Below are 17463 nucleotides of genomic sequence, written 5' to 3' on the forward strand. Positions count from 1 at the left end.
CACAGTTTAAAATAAACAAATGTAAATGACAGCAAAGCTAACAAGATGGGGGCCAGGCAAATGTATTTAATCACATGGGGTGTTTTTACATGCATTCTGGGGGTGGGGGGACTCTTTAATTAGAGTTGCTCTGAGAGCTGCTCTAATTAAAGTGCCCAGGGTCTCGTGTATCAGTCCCTCTACTTCAAAATGGTGGCAGGGGCACTTTATCTAAAGATCATTGAACGAGCTTTAGTTAAAGCATTCCTGCCACTTTTTTGAAGTGCAGGGATGCTGATAAAAGATGAGGAGGCTGGCTGAAGTGCAGTAATTACCATGCTCCAGCAAACTCAATCCTGGCATGTGTACAAGCAATCTTGGTTTTTTGCTGCACCCCTTCTACTGTCCTTTAGGTTCAGTCTATTGGAACTGTGGGCCCCTGTAGCCTGAATCTCTTTTTTGTATCTCTTTGTAAAACTGCCCCTCCTCCTGCTGGTATATCTCCTTATTCACTTTTTCAGATTACAGGGCAACAGGTGCTGCAAGCATGAGACTGGACAACAGTCAAACCACATTTTTATGATGATGTAGTTGCCAGCAGTCAGCCATTCACTTGGAAAGGCAAGTCTTGCCAGAGAATATAGGATAACTGGTAAAACCAAGCCCTGAGTTTCTCTTAAAGATGCACACTGAGGTGCTTCATCCAAAGCTACAGAAGGGATAGGTCCAAGAGTACTGCACACGGGCAATGATATATATAATATTCCTATATTTGATTCCAAATTTCAGTAATTGACCACTTCTTTTGGGGAGGGCGGAGGTAGATGGAGCACTTCCAGATCGTATGAAGGTCTCTTGTGCCATTCTTAAAGGTCTTTGTGAAAGCAGCTGGATTGTAGAGATTCTTTCAATGTAGTTATCCAAGGCAATATGGTTTGCTTTGATGGATAGAGTTTTAGGCCCAATGTCTGACTATGCTGTCAAGTTGCTCTCAAAACGAAATTATTTCTGTTGTGACAGATGAGGCTTATGATATCTTACTGTAGCAGATGAGGCTTGTGATACGTGAATGGACTTCCTCAATTATTCTAGTCTTGTATGTATTTGATTAGCCATACAAAAGCTTATGGCCTTCGATCTAAGATCCCGAAGTCTGGAATTAATCCTCCTGGTTTAACTTGTATCATATTGGAACTGATTAATCATTCTTTGAACTCGATTGTTTCCATATCCATATGTTACTTAAGATGGATTTACACTCAGCCAGTTAAAACATTAGAAATGTTTTGTCCTGTTTCTGCTGCTTCCCCTGCAGTTATCAGAGTATTTGCAGTGTACTGTATTTGGTTAACTGAAATTGCTTCTAGGTGCTGTGAATGGACATCACTGCTTCTAGGGGAAGGCATTCTGAATATGCATATAACTCCTCTATTTGTATAAGAAAATTCACATGAGCACATGCAGGAAATCTTTTGTGTGCATGCACATGGAAACACTGGAAACAAGTAAACTGAAAGTGTGAATTTGTGTGACATAATTAAAAAACAACCTCACTTGCAGCAATGCTTTAGTTCAGTCTGTCTGAGGTGGTAATGATGATTTTATGTCCAGTCTGTGGATTTCATTTTTATAATTAACTGAAGGATGCATGGCTTTCAGACACAGACGTGCTATTTCCATTGATAAAGAACAAACAAAGAAAAGATTTTAATGGACACAGTATTCATTCAATGAAATCCATCCTGCTCCCACCTCCTCTCTGTCTATTCAGTACATTTAAAGCAAACCTAGTGTAGTACTGACATTTGAAGTGAATGGGTGGAATACTGGTTCCACTGAAATCAATGGGTATCTTGCCACTGACTTCAGCAGAGCCAAGATTTTATCCTTGACCTTCCTGTGGAGGTGTCCTTAGTAAAAGCTTGGAACTATGAATTGAACATGCCTATTCATCCAAGAATGTGGATCTCTGATAGGATTTTTTGGGTTAGTTCAACCTGGATATAAGTCAGTATGATACTACTAGTCAGTGATTCTATGCATAGCTGAGTTAGACAATTTAGGAATATATTTTTCAAAGAACAAGGATACCCATATTACCCATTCTTCTTCAAGGAACTAGGTATTTTTAAGCTGAATATGTTTTAGTACCAGTAATGCACCAAGTTCACTTGGTGAAAATATGTGGAAGGTCATCCTTGGTAGTCGTCCATCAGCTCTGGAATTCTTTCCCCCTTGTTGTCCACTAGTAACTAGAGCCTAAGCCTGGACATGTTCCAGAAACACTGTGTGGCAGAGCCAACGGGGAAGAGGGGAGAGACGGGTCACTTGCACCCCCTCCCTTACCTCTGGTGCATCTGGGATTCACCTGGATAGTGAGACCCTCAAGGATGGGTGCAAATAAGACTTTAAATATTGACATGGAATGCTTGCAGATCCTCCTAAAGGTCTGAGTCCTAAAAACTATATTGCCAGAGGTTCAAGGCAGGAGTGTAGGCTTTGGAGGAGCTCCCATTTAGGCCCCTAAGACCTGCTTACTGTGTTATAAAGGTCTGGTGGTCTCTACTGCTTTTCCCTCCATGGAACATGACCTTTTCCCAGGCTGAACACCACCTCCTCTAATTTTTCCATCAAAGTCATGGCAGGTGAGACCGAGCCAGGGCAGGAATACCCCAGCACCACCTTGTCAAGGTTTTGACTTGCCCAGTCACTGAGACATTTGTAGCCTATCCTTGAAGGTCAGCAGTGATGCAGAAGACCTTCCTATTTGAACAGGCATTTAGCAAACGAAGCTAACCTGGGATATTGCTTAGGGGCTTTTTGTTATATAGTTTATTTTAATACTTTATTGTCTTTTGTACATTATTTTGTTTGTCCTGTTTTGTTCTCTTATTTTCTTGTTTTTAAGTTATTTGCCCTCTTTTATAAGCTTTTCTGAGCCTTTGTCGGGCATATAAATACATATATAGCATAAGCTAAGCATTAATATTCTACCCACTGCTGATTATAAAGTATGGAATCAATTAGGAGAAATTAATCTATGTAGGTCCCCAGCCAAAGGTGGTGACCACTGATAGGACAGAAAAATAGAAAACTCCACAAATCAAGACAGCTCATAACAGCCAAATACCTACATAACAAAAGAAACTCATAAGAAAGATGTTGACAGTCTTGCAACAAATCATTTCATCAGCCCTTCTAATTTCTTTACCTAACACAGGCTCAGTCCTGTAAAGTGAAGTTAATGGGATTACTCATATGCTTGGTTGGTTCAAAGTCAAAGTTCTCAGGTCCCTGTAGGATTTAGCTCTGCACTTCTAGTAAGTAATTCCATTGAAAAGCTATCCAAATTCTAGCTCGTTTGGAAGTTACAAATTTGATGCAGTGAAGTAGTATGGCCTGTGTCATGAAGAAGGTCAGACTAGATGAAGTTAAGGCTCACTTCTTGATTTTAAAATGCATTAACTTATTATTATGTAATGTCAACATAATAAGAGTTGTTTTCATTGGATAATAAGCACCCTTATTTCCCTGTAAGTTTTTATGCCCTGCTGTTTAAAGTGCTTGAGCCTTCTCTCTTTATTAACTTTTAACTGTTGCTCATAATAAAGCAGCTCTGCTGGTATGGGAAAACTGATATCATATGCTATAAATAGAGCCAGTTGATGTCAGAGGATGTTGCATGTCCTCTCCAGATCAGGCCCTACAACTGTGTACATCTTAGATGTACAAGGGCACACAGGCTCATCCTTCATGTGAGATCAGTTAATTTGCCTAAATTAATCAGACTTTTAAATTTGGCAGTGTCAGTAACATGTTGCATTACTGATCAGATTTTCTAAATGATCCCCAATGGTGTAAAGTCACAGGATAAATAGAGCACCTGGTAGTCATCTGCAATGCAGATGTGTGTATTGGCTTTAATTTTAGAGCTCTTATGGTTTCACTCTATACAACTACATCACCAGTTCCCTATGCAATATGCATATGTGCTGGCATTTATGTTTGAACTACACACCTGTCTTTGAGTGGTGACCAACCATGACCATATTTCTGAAATTAGGAACAACAGACTTATAGCGTTCATGCAATTCCCATTCAGAAGAACATACTGCTGACAGCTGCATTATTCTCTAAGTATTAGAACATTCATAGCAACTATATTTAGATTACTTTAAATAAATGAGCAGGTTTTCTGTAGATTGTAATATAATTTTAATTTATCTGAGATGAAATTATATCTGTTCCAGAAAAGAAGGTAAAAAGTGTGAATTTTCAATCTGGTTAGCCTCAGTTCCTGGCAAATCTTATGCAGTGCTCTTTAAATTACATCTTTCTTCTTTTGCAACAATATGATGTCATAAAAAAGAGGTGATTACAACCTAGATGGGTGAAATCAACCTGTATTTTTAGTTAACATGTTCAAAAAACAAAAGTACCTGTTAAGCCCACAGTAAATATTGAGTTATATAAATTATTTATACGTTTTTTGTTCTGCATAGACTAGAAATAGTTCACTATTGAGTTTTGATCACTTTTTTCCTTTTGCCTGAAGTCTATATTTTAATATTAAGCACAGATAACTAATGATGAAACTTTGTTTCAGGAAAATTCCAAAGTTAACATATCTTTCAGTGTTATATATGGTCTATCCTATGTATTTTCTGCTGTGTAGGCAACTGTCAATCCTCTGGATCATGGTGTGTGTGCAAGAGGTGTATGACCATCACACCCAGACCTTCAACCCGTACTCCTAGGCCAGAGTATGGAGGAGTGGAGGCTGCCCAAGATCTACCATCCTCCCTTTAGACCACTGAGGCAGAATCCAAAGGCCAGACTGAGTCCAAACACTCAGAGCTTTGATAGTTGCAGCTTTTGCCAGAGAGCAACATATAAGAACTGCTGCTGACTGCCTAGTGCCTCAGTGAGAGCATGTTTCTTTGGGGGTGATATCCCTTAGCCTTTCTATAACCCAGGAGTACCTCAAGGTAGTGGGGGCCAAGGTTTTGAAGCACACTGTACTCACCTTACTCTGGAGGTTTCAACATTGTGGTATTTTATAGGAGCTACCCCACAATGAGTAGCTCCACCATATTGCCACCAGGCCCTCCAGTTGGATGCAGTTTATGGTCATACCCAAGACCATTTCTGCCATTTGATTATTGTAAACAAAAGTACTTGAAAGAACAAGAAAAAGAAACAATATCCTAAATAAATGCAGCTTGGTCATTTTTGAGCTACTTGAGGTTAGCCAAGGGCCACCCTACAGATTCAACTGTGCACCACGTTAGATAACGGTTATTGGGTTTTTGCTGCCAATACGGAATGCCAGTTTCTTTAACAGAGCTGGTAAGCAGCTGATTCCAGAACAAATGGGTTTATGAAACTACAAAGGCATTGCAAAGCTCTTTGGGATGGCACTAAGCAGTTTCTTGTACTTACAAGCTCCACTATAACTTGTACCAAAGTGGCTAATCCTCTGAAACAATTTCCTTTCTCTTCCTTACAGCTGGGCTTGTAAATTCCTGTAGTCAAGAAGCCTGGCAGTTAGCTATCTACACAGATGTGCACAACTAACAACAGTTTATGCAGCCCAGGCTTGCTTCTGAATGATTATAATGTAATTTTAAACAGGATTTTGCTCAAAGTTAGTGTTGAACTAACATGCTACTACTTTTGAAGTTTAAAAGTGTGATTTTTTTGAGTTTTCGTATCAAATACAAAGATAGTAAATAGTTCTATAAAGTATTGGAGAGTGTATTTTACTTTTTACCATCATTATTTTTTTTCAACAGCACCCAGATGCTCCATTATGTCGAGCATTATAAAAGCACATAGAAAGAGATGGCTCCCTACATCTAGGTCAGGGGTAGGCAAAATATGGCCCATGGGCTGGATCTGGCCCACCAAGAAATTCTATCCAACCCATGGTGGGTCTCTCAGCCCCTCTTGGCCCAGTGACAAGAGGGCAGGTGGCAGAGGAGCTGTGGCACATGCAGCCAGTCCTGCAGTCCCTGGGTGGAATCAGTAGTGACTGGACTTGGCTTCCCAGCAGCCCCTGTGGCAATGGCTCACTCTGCCTGCCTGCCACTGCCAGTCTGCCTGTGCCTAGAGTCAGGGGTGCTAGACAGAGGTGGCAGGTAGGGTCCCCATGGAGACTGGCCCAGGACCGCCACAGGCAGGGCATGCTCAGCTGGGCAGATGGTATGGGGCTGTGGGTGGGCAGGAAACAGTGTCTAGGAGTGGGATGGGTGGATATGGCCAGGGTTATGGGGTGGTGACAATGTGGGGCTGGGGCCAGAGGCAGAGCTGTGATCTGTTCCCTGCATGTCCTTGCCTGTGGAACTGGTGCCCATTACATGGATGAGGGAGGAGCAGATTGCAGCTCTGCCCTGGGCCCCAGCCCCACACTGTCACCACCTTGCAATCCTAGCTCTATCTGCCTGTCCTGCTCCCAGATGCCACTTCTCACCCAGTGGTGGGTGCAGAGCAGATAGTCCCAGGGCCAGATAGGATCATTGCCCCCTCCTCCCACCCCACCCTGCCAGGTCAGGCCAGCACCTGTCACCCCCCACCCCCAACAGCTCACCGAAACCCTTTCTGTGGCCCTTCAGTCCAAATATTTCCCCACCCCGATCTAGGTATAAGATTAGACAGCAGATACACACACCAAACAGATGGTGATTAGTATGATCCATGACAACCAAACGTTGAAGAGAATTTCTCAAATTTACATATAAATTGACATTTGACCTCAAACGTTGCAAAGAGGTATCTATTCATGAACACTATACCAGCTATGAACTTGATAACTAGTACATTGGGTTGGAGAGGAAAAATTTTGATGCGCTTCATTAATAGTGATAATTCAGACTAATCCTATGTTTAAACATGTGGCTCATACCAAGCGTCTCCAGTTAAGCCAGTGAAATAAGGGGGGCTAATTCTCCTTAGTCATTTATCAGACATTTGAAGAACAAATCTCAATGGTCATCTATATTCTTATTCTGGTTTAGATCTATAGCTGCCTTTTATATTGATTAACCGGTTTTAAATAGAAATACAGTAGACCAGGATTGAACCTCCACACTCGTAAGTCTGATGGTGTAGTTTCTGAGCATATGTGCCCAATTTATTACAGATTTGCTGAACCAGGACACTGTTCTAGTTACCACCTTTAAAAAGTGGTATTTGGAGAAATGAAGTCAGGGTAGTGATAGTGAGTGATCCTGTGTCATTTTCAGAAACGTGTGCTGTCACTTAAGATGTGGTGTTATCAGATCAATAATATGGGTAATAAAAACAATCAACCTAACCACAGTTTCCCAAGTCCCACTGTATTGCATGTTACCCGAACATTTCCAAGCTATACTGGACCTTCCTCAGCAAAAAAGACCCCAGGCATCTTTCCTTTTCACTGATCTCTCATGTTCTGGGTTTCCTTTGATTTGGCTGCATAATTGCAGAAAGGTTTACTCTAAAGTATGCCAGTGATCCCTTATTTTGTCTTCGTATATGGTTTCCCTAATGCAGGAACAGGAAACTCTTGAAGTTTCATGATACACTGTGGTGAGTACAAGCAGATTTAGAAAGACTGTAATTAAGCAAGGACGTTTAGCTGTCAGTAGCCTTTGATGTTTTCATTCAAAAGAAAAAGACTTAGAAACTATCTACTGTGCCAGTTAATTGCAAAATAGGCATGCTCAGCTGTCTGTATTTGCCATCTGTTAGTTGTAGTGGGCTGATGGAACAGTAGACATTCTTAAACAACTTCTAAAGAGAATTTATATCCTTAAGATGCACAGAATTAGAATAAAGGTCTGTAGGGTGAGGTCAGTGAGTCAAGTCAAATCTATTCCAAAAGTGTTATGTGCTTCTGTATCCTGGAAGATAATTTGAAGCCGAAGATGCATTCAATCTGACATGTAATCCCCCAGAGACAATGTAAGTGTCATCAGTGTATCTGGGGAGAGGGAAAGGTGTTTGGCTAGATACAGACAGCCAAAAGGCCTGAAGCTGAATGACTCAGTCTTTGCAGGTTAGTCTAAGCAGCCCAGATTAAATTGAAACAAGTGAACAGACATTTACCTTTAATTCAGGAAGTGTAGCCACATGCTTGCAGTGGCTTAGGCCAGACACCGGTGGGGTGGGCACTAGTGTATGGCTCTCTGGCTGCGTGTGTGCTTACTCTTCCTGCTGCCCCAAGGTCTCTGGAATTTGCAGTCCAGAATTACAGCAGCAGGACTCTGCAGGGTTGCTCGTCACTTCCTCTTCCTGCTTCCAGGTGCCTCTAGGAATTGTAGTCCACAGTTGTAGCCAGCAGTAAGTTTGAGCAGGGGAAGGGCTCTTTAACCCCCTTCCCTGGCCCTGGCCCTGGCCCTAGCCCCAGCCCCAGCCAGGGTCTCCTGAGGGGGACAGCCCCCTCCTCCCCGCCTACAGACTGGGCTGTATCCCCATCCAGGCTTGCCCCCCCACACCGTCTTGTCAGCCAGCCCTTGCTGCTTTAGCTAGGGAGCAGAGGGGTGGGGTCACCCCTGCTCTCAAGAGCAGACAGCTCAGCCCAGGGCCAGAAAGCATGCTGGGATACTGGGGGACTGTGATTTAGCTTGAACCAGAAAAGGGTCTGGGACAGAAGTTTCATAAACTAGTTTGACCCAAATCAGTTAAGTCTGATACTACATCCAACCAGGCTTATCTTAAACCAGTTTCAGCCCTTTTGGAACTAGTTTATGTGCACTGAGCTTCTGTTCTATTACAGGTTTAAACAAGTTTTTGATCGCTTAAACCAGTTTATGTGTAACTTCTGTCCCTAGCCTTTGTGTTTAAGTTTGAGGAAAGTGCTGATTGTGTGCTTTTCTTGCTTCCTTTTTTATACAGTGCATGTGTTTTACAACAGGGCTATCCAACTGGCAGCCCACAAACAGCTAATCTGCATGCAGCATGCCAGGCTCCCACCTACCTATTGCTTTGGCTTCACAAGCAGCTTTGGTTTCCTGCACGTGCGCTGGGGAGCAGCAAAGTGTGTGGGAGCCTGTGGCATGATACAGGAGGGAAGCATGAGTCTGGTGAGTTGTGGGGGCCACCCGCACACATGCCATAAAGCAGCTGCCTCAGCTGGGTACACAGGGGGGGGAATGGTCTTCACATGTGGAGGCAGCATGGGGGGAGGGGTTGGGGGGGTTGGCTTGCATTGTTGCAGCCCAGGCAAGGTGCAGCCCCCAGGCCACTGAAAAGTTGGACAGCCCTGTTTTACAACATTCATTGGTAATACTGTTAAACTGCAGACTGTGCAAGAAGACTCTTTGAAGCACTTGCCATGCATTACAGGACTGAAATGTGTATCAGGCCACAGTGGGACAAACTCATTGCAGAAGAGAAGCTACTTGTTCTTTCTTTTACTCAGCACAGATATTCTGCTCAGTTTGGTTTGTCTCAGATTTTTATGATTTCTAGTTCACTCTGCTCATATGCAGATGCTTAAAACCAACAATTTAGTTCTTCCCATGAGTAGCATGATACCTCTTTTTATAACTGTAAGTACAACAGGCTGCTGTATATAAATACAATGATATACAATGGAATTAATTATTTTATGACAGTACAGTAAGCGGACAATTAGGTAGGTAGATCTATCATAAGTGTAGGTGAACATAAGCTCCCCTAGTATTTGTCAGTGCAAAAAGGTGGGCAATTATAATATCAACAGAAAGTTCCCAGAGAAGGGCAAATGGGAGGAAGCTTGATATATTTTCATTCTCCAAATAAACTGACATGCAACACATTTCTATAGAATAAGTTGAATCTGATCCCAACTAGCTGCAGTTTATATGTTCTTCATGTATACCAGATGTTGGTAAAGAAATTCCTCATTTATTTAATATCAACAAGCAATTCTTGTAGACTTCACACAGCCATCACATGCAATTACATAATCTGCTATGCAAGTATTCCAAACTCATTCACACATTTTCCATAAATTCCATCCTCCTATAAATGAGCACAGAGGTGGCTTCGACATGCTGGAATTCCAGCACATCAGAGCAGACTTGATTAATAGAATCTGCTGGAGTATAGCAATTACCACCTCCTGCATCTCATGTATCAGCATCCCCATGCATAAACATGGTGGCAGGGGCCCTTGAATTAAAGCTTATCAAATGAGCTTTAGTTCAAGTGCCCCTGTGCCATTTTTAAGTGTGGGGATGCTGATACATGTGATGTGGTGGCACTTTAATTAGAGCACTCCTCCCACCCCCAGAACACATATCAAAATGCCCAAAATGCCAGTATCGGTCCAAAAAAATCCTCTAAAAAATCCACAAAATGTGAAGAAATTAGAAGTCACGGCAGAGGTGATGTCTCTTATTAGACCAACTAGATATTTCAAAAAAAATGTTTTTATTTGCAAGCTTTCAGGGACATTCACCCTTTAGGCACAGGAGAATGCAAAGATTATAAAATTTCTCCTAGGTGGAAATGAAAACTCATATTTTACAGGAGAATGAAGGTGTAAGATCTCCTGGTTGGAATAGTTAGTTCATTTTGTGTAAATTAGGCTCAGATAAAAGTTGGAACAGTCTTTTTACCTTGAAGTTGTCTGGTGGCAAGCAGGATGTAGAATTACATTTACTTCTGATTACGATGTTTCATATTTCACAGGAGAGTAGGGAGATGGAAGGCTGTCCTGGGCAGCAATCTCTTTTGTGTTGAGGTGCCTCTAAGCTCTGTGAAAACGCAAATTTAGCTTGAACAGTAGACAGGAGCAGGGTGTCAGCTTTCAGATTTCCAGGTGGTAAATTTTACTTCCTTCTTGTAAAATTATGAAGTTTTCATTTTTAAAAATGGCTAAAATTCATTATCTTCCCTGTTTCAGGTATACAGGTTGTAGTCATATTGGTCTACAGGCAAAAGGAATAAGAACTTGTGGAAGAGGTGATATCTTTTATTAGACCAACACAAAAAAATTGTAAATATCTAGTTGGTCTAATAAAAGAGGTCACCTCTGCCATGAGTTCTGATTCCTTTGCCTGTAGACCAATAGAGCAACAACCTGTATACACAAAATCTATACAGTAAAAACTCCGGTAACTGCCACCTTACAAGCCGTCATGCTCTGTTAACCAGCATGCCGGCTTGTAAGGTAAAGTGAAACCAGAAGCGCCCACCATGGTACTTCCAGTTTCTCCGAAGCCCCACGGCCCGTGCTGCTGAGCCCCCATGGCCCAGGGGCATAACAGGCTACGTGGGACCCACCTCCCTGTCCTGCGAGGCCTGTGAGAGGGGCAGTGATGCCATGCCATTATAAAGTATGTGCCACTTATTTTTAAAAAATTAATTATATTTGTAATTGTTAACATTTTTAAAAAAATATTTTAACAATTTCATGTTTAACAACTTAAAAGGTTATATTTTTAATAGCACTTTGCATTGGCCAAACATCCTCTCGTGGAAATCGACCATAATTATTACCATGGAAAACAACAAAAATGTTAAGCCAACACTAAGCCTTTAAAAAAATCCCATATACATTACTACCAAATATATTAAACTTAAAAAAAAAGTAAAACTAAAAGCCACTCCAGACATTTTGAAGCAGCTACAGAAGAGCTAAGTGATCAGGAATAGCCAGTGTAGATTTGTCAAAAGCAGGTCATGCCTAACCAACTTGATTTCCTTCAGTGGTAAGACAACAGGCTCTGGGGAGGGGGAGGGAGAGGGAGACCCAGAGTGCTGAAACACTGCAGAAGGAGGAAAGGAGGGCTAACCACAGGTTTCTGCTGCCATCTTCTCTTCTCTCACTAAGTCACTACCTTGCCGGTGTCCAAAAAATTGCCCATCTGACCAAAGTTAATGGAGATGGTTGACTGGTGTTCTGCTGCCATTGTTTTCGCTACACTTCGCCACTGGGCAGGTTCCTGGGTGATTTTGTTATTAATATGCTTTAACAACCTGGCCAAAGGTACATAAATGCTCCAATTCAAAGAAAAACTAGCCCATGCCTTTGAGTTTTCCACTGCAGTTTCCCACAACATGGCTGTATGAATTCATCCAGTGGATGGATTCCAGGTAGGAGGTGATAGTTGCTAGTATGAGCAAGGGGAGAGATTTCTGGTGAACACTGAAGCATGGCATCAGAATCTCTTATTCATATGACCCTTCCTCTCTGCTTTGTAATGCAAGATGTGTGGCCCTTGCAATCTTCTTGAAAACCACAAAGGTGGCACCTTGCTGTTCTGGTCTGTTTCACCGTTTATGTCTGATCATTCTTCACAGTTCCTTTCTGTTGCCCAGAGAACTCAGATTTTGGTCAATTTGAATCTTACCATGCGGAACTGTATGGAATGAATCTCCTTCACTAGTTTCAAGTAATATAACCAGGTCAGTCATACCAGCTAACTCCTTTCCTCCTGTGTCCCCCAGAGAGGTCATTCATTCACTTCCTGTTCTCTCCCTCCTCAGTCTGGTAGGTAACAGTTATACTGAGTTTTATAATAGATGACATTTCCTATTATTGCTTTAAAATGTTCCTGGGCTGTTGCTTTTTGTTTGTTTCTTGTTTAGTTTCTGTTAGTCAGGTAATGAAATAATCACTGTTACACCCACAGGCTTGCAGCTGAGGAAAGGGTGACTAGGACAGAACAATCTTAAGCATGTTAACAAACCACTCAGTGGCATATTTTCTATACAATTACCATCCTTGCTATTTTGCATAGCTAAATATGTACTATTCCAAAAACTATCATACCAAGTAATGATATTTGATAAAATGGTACATATTCAATCCAATGGGTTATAACCAATTTCTGTCTGTTGTCAGCTTTGAAGTTCTGTCAGTCTATAAAACATAATGAAGTATTTGTGATCTCATCCTCATGGAAAGAATTCCAGATCAAAGGAAACCCTTTCATGTTCCCTTCATTTTATTATCCAAACTTTTATTTTCTAGTCTGTGGACCATAGGATAAAAAAAAAGCATAATTAACAGTTAGAGAGAGACGTTGATTTCAGTAATATCATTAAGGATCTTACTTCAAAGATCTTAGATGCCAGCTGGATTATGTTTAAAACTAGGTTAGTGTTCTTGATCTATTTTTAAATGAGACACATTTAAAAGGTATATGCACATTTGCAGTAGGCAGTTAAAATTAAACTACAGTAAAATTATACTGGATTACAGTTTTGAATTTTATGCTTCAGTACTGTACTTTGACCAGGGCATCAAATTATTCTGTTTTTGTAAATCAAAGGTAAAGTTTCCTGCCTATACATTTGCTAATTGATATTTACAAATGCAAAATTCAGTGTACTTTGAGAGAGATGTATTTTTGGTAGTGGCTACCCATAGGGGATGCACAGGGGTGAACATGCAGCCCCTGAGAGCACTGGTGCACCCCTTGGCCAGCTGTGCTCCCCTCCTCCCCTTAGGTGATGGGCAGGGGAGCAGGTGGGAACTCCGGTGCCCCCACTGCAAGCACTGGCCAGGGAGTGGGAGCACCGGATGTAGGCTGTGGCCACTTCCGAAAAGCCGTGGCTGCTTCTGGGAGCAGCATGGCTACTCACTGGATGGTAAGTTTTGTCTCGGAGGGGACTCCTTCCCCAGTCAGTGAGATTAGCTGCAGGGTGGGGCATGTGCCCCCCCCCAAGGTGGCACCAGTCACCTATGACTGTTGGACTCAAGTTACTCTTCTTCAGCCAGAGTAGAAGAAACCTTTGGCTTCAGATAGAGCTCTGCTAGCGTGACTCAAGAGAACTTGGCTATATGTCTGCAAGTGTTTGAAGCATTTTAGCTTTTATATCTGCACTTGAGAATATTTCTTCATCTTAGAGGGCATGTCTACACAAGATGCTTTACTCAAGAGTAGTGCAAATTACTGTGCAGTAAGCATCACCATCTACACGTGCAGACACTTATTGCACAGTAATTTGCTCTAATTGTAAGTAAATTTGCTACTTGTAAGTACAAGTATAAATTTACTCATGAGTAGTTATTGCACAGTAATGCACATGTAGATGCTGACCAGGAGCAAATTTGCTCCCAGTCAGCCCCATTGCCAGGGGGCCCACCTGCAGGCCAGCCCCAGGGCCTGAAGTTTGCCTGCCCCAGCCCCTGGTTCTTAAAAGCTTGCAAGGATGCTTGGGCTTTGGGCCACCTCCAGCCAGCCTCTGGTCAGCCACAGCAGCCTTCCTGCACCCTGACACTGCTTCTTGACACCACATCGTCACACCACTGCCACGTCTGCACCATGCCCCTGTACTGGGTGGTGTAGACAGGAACTTGCGCTCCTGCTTGCAGATAAAGAATTTGACCTAGTTGGGCTAACAGAAACTTGTTGGGATCCTACCCATGACTGGGCAGTGGACATTGAGGGATACAGGCTGTACAGACAGAAATGTTACAAACTCTCACAAACAAGCTTTCTGCTGGCTCTGTAAGCCCTGCAGCTGCATGCTGTGGAGAAGTAGCAACTGGCAATCAGAATGCACCATTGGGGTCACTGCCAGCCTCGGCAAGAGCCCTACTGATGTGTCGGCTCTGGCAGTGAAGGACCCAGGGCTGGACCCAGCTGCTAGACCAGCTGATTACCATGGCTGAGGAGTGCCTGGCAGACTCATGGGCATGGCACATGGAGGACATTGCTCATGAGGAGGCAGAGGATTGGTCCCAAGGAGGCAAGGGACTGGGCAAATCAGGAGCTCCAAGCTAGACTCCTGGCCCTGGAGGAGAGACATGTGGAGGGCCTGGAGTGGCAGGCTGTCCTGGTGGCTAGGGCAGTGGAGGCAATGGAGAAGGACTGCTGGGTGCTAGATATCATCCTGGCCCTGGCAGTTGTCTTTGTGCTGCCCGCTGCCCTGTCCCTGGCCACAGCTCTGTCAGACACCCCTGGCAGCCACCTGCCACCCAGAAGCAGGCTCCCCAGTGGCCCAGGCTAAGGTGCAGTGGCATCTCCACTGTCCAGAAGCCCCCGCCCCAGTTCCCATCGATGTCCTGTGCCACCCCCTCCCCCCCCCACCTGGGCCTATCCCTACCACTCACCCCAACTCCATGTTGCCCTGGAGCAGGACCCACCTGCAGTGAGGCCAGGACCATGCACAGGCCCTGCTGGTGGGGGAGATGAGTGCACTGGTAGAACAGCACCTATTGTTGCCCCTGGGCAACCCCCCCTGCCTGCTGGCCTTTCATGGGGTGCATACCCACAGGGGTGCAGCCAGAGGCCAAGATACTGGGCATCTGTCCCAGGGGTTCACCCCATAGGTACCCATGCCCCATTGCCCTCCACCCCAGGAGTGCACACACACATCACTGTACATAGTCTGCATGGTGAAAAAGGTGCTTTATTGGTGCGGGTGAGGTAGGTGGTCAACAGGCTTTGTGGGAAGTGGGGAGCAGAAGGGGTTCTGGGAAGAGGGGGGAAGGATGGAAGGGTGGGGTCTGTATTTGTGGAGGGGAATAAAGTGCCTTTCTGAGAACTGTCCACTGAGTGTGGTGCTGGGAGTGCATGATGGGGCATGAGTCTGTGGGTGGCTTCCCAGGTAAGCTACAGCAGGAAGTACAGGAGGAGGTGGTCATCCAGTGCCTCTCACATCTGGTACTTTGGCTCCCACTGGTAGGTGAGTGGCTCTGCGGCAGCGGCCCACCACGGTTCGTGTCACCACACATGGTGCTCCTGGTACCAGGTATCCTCTACCCACTGTGCCTCCTCCAGCTCCCCCTGGGCCTTGTCGATGTTATGCAGCACACAGGCTGTGACAATGATCTGGAGGATGTTGGCCTCAGTGACCTCAAGGCAGGCAGTGAGGGTGCACCAGTGTCCTTTGAGGCTGCTGAAGGTGCACTCCATGAGTGTGTGGGTCCAGCCCAGGCACTGGTTGAAATGTGCCTAGTCAGAGTCCAGTTGGCTGGTGTAGGGCCACATGAACCAGGAAAGGAGTGAGTAGGTGGTGTCCCCAGTGAAGGGTGGGACCACCACTGCACTCAGCTGGAGGTCCAGCACCCCTCGCATAAAGCACCCACTCTCCACAAAGGCTGGTAGGGCTGAGTTGTAGAAGATGTGGGTGTTGTGGGTACTTCCTGCCCAGCCAGCACTCATGTTCATGAAGGTGCTGCAGTGGTTTATGACAGCCAGGAGCATGACAGAATGGAAGCACCCCCAGCTGTAGTAGGGGCAGTTGCTGTGGGCTGGGCTGGTGACAAGGACATGGGTCATGTCCAGGGCCCCAATTCACTGAGGGAAGCCCAGGACATGGAACCCCATCACAGTCACCAGGGGGTCATGCACACGAAGCATGGTGTGCCCCAGCACATCCTGGAGGGCACCACACACCTCCAGAATGCATTCCCAGTCCTTGCCTTGCCCAGAGTACCATAGCAGGGCAGGGTGACTGGGGCAACCACCCCAGGTGCCAAAGCAAAGGGACGCCAACAGGCACTGCGCAGCTGGGGTGGGGTGCAGGATGAAGCTGCAAGTAGCTTGTTTGAGGGATCATGGGAAAGGGGGAGGGCAGTTCCTGCTGCTGCGTGCACTCCTGGGCAAGCGTGGGGGGGTGCCCCCCAGATCTGTGCATAGGGCAAAGGCAGGCTGCTGCTGCAGGCTTTGCCCTGGGTGCCAAACTTCTTTGCTATGATACTGCTTGCCCATACCAAAGAGGTGGCCAACATAGTGGAGACTGGCAGGCAAGGTCAGCTTGAGCAGGGCAATGGCCAGCTGGGTGTCTGTGGAGATGGGCCCCACTGTATGGTGGTATCTTGCTGCTCCAGGTCTGGCCAGAGCTGCTCAAGTGGGTCCTGGAAGGTGGTCTGGGTCATCTGGAACAACTCAAGCCACTGCTTATCGTCCCAGGTGGTCTGGACAATGTGTAGCCACCAGTCCCGACTGGCTGAGTGGGCATAGAGATAGCAGAGCTGGACAGCCAGGAGTGTGTGGATGGTCCCAGTGGTGGCTTCCAGGAGTGTGTCAGTGTCCAAGCTGGGATAAGAACAGCAGCATGGGGCCTGGGTGGTAGCAGCACAGTGGCAGGGGGCCTGGGATAGCACAGTGAGCCAGGTGAGGTGAGCCAGACCAAGGCTGAGACTGACCTGGGCCAGGCAGCAGTCCCTGCGGTGGGCCAGCAGAGCGAGCATGGTGGCCAGCAGGAGCCTGGGGTGGTGGATGTCACTCCCAGACCCAGAGGCTGGAACAGCCATGGTGCGGTGGGCAGAGGCTGCCAGAGTGACAGAGCCACCGCATACTGAATTACACTATGCATGCTGCTCTGGGCCAGGAAAGCTGGTGGCTCAGGAACAGCATAAAGAGCTGCCTTTTAAATATGGCCACCAGCCACTGGCAGCTGTGGCCAGAGCCTCCAGCTCCTCTTGGTGGTGATGGGGCCAGTGCAGGGCCACCCAGGATGGGCACAGACTGGTGCCATGAGCAACAAATCTACTCTTACATCCCTACGTGTGTAGATGTCTTCTGGGGGTGGGTTTACTCTAGAGTTATTTACTCT

At 45.1% G+C, this 17463-nt stretch overlaps 1 long non-coding RNA gene across 1 annotated transcript in view; it reads right to left on the reverse strand.

The window, feature by feature from the left end:
• LOC109307327 overlaps positions 1 to 8233 on the reverse strand; it is a 37740-nt gene extending 29507 nt beyond the window's left edge. The window contains exons 1-3 of the long non-coding RNA XR_002100236.1: positions 8068 to 8233; positions 4310 to 4315; positions 1529 to 1649 (exon numbers count right to left, since the gene is read on the reverse strand). This is a non-coding gene — a long non-coding RNA (uncharacterized LOC109307327). The remainder of the gene's footprint in view (positions 1 to 1528; positions 1650 to 4309; positions 4316 to 8067) is intronic.
• Between the last annotated feature and the right edge of the window lie 9230 nt (positions 8234 to 17463).

The sequence above is a fragment of the Crocodylus porosus genome, unplaced genomic scaffold (genome assembly GCF_001723895.1).
Source record: "Crocodylus porosus isolate Cpor-Errol unplaced genomic scaffold, CroPor_comp1, whole genome shotgun sequence".
NCBI classification, from domain to species: domain Eukaryota; kingdom Metazoa; phylum Chordata; order Crocodylia; family Crocodylidae; genus Crocodylus; species Crocodylus porosus.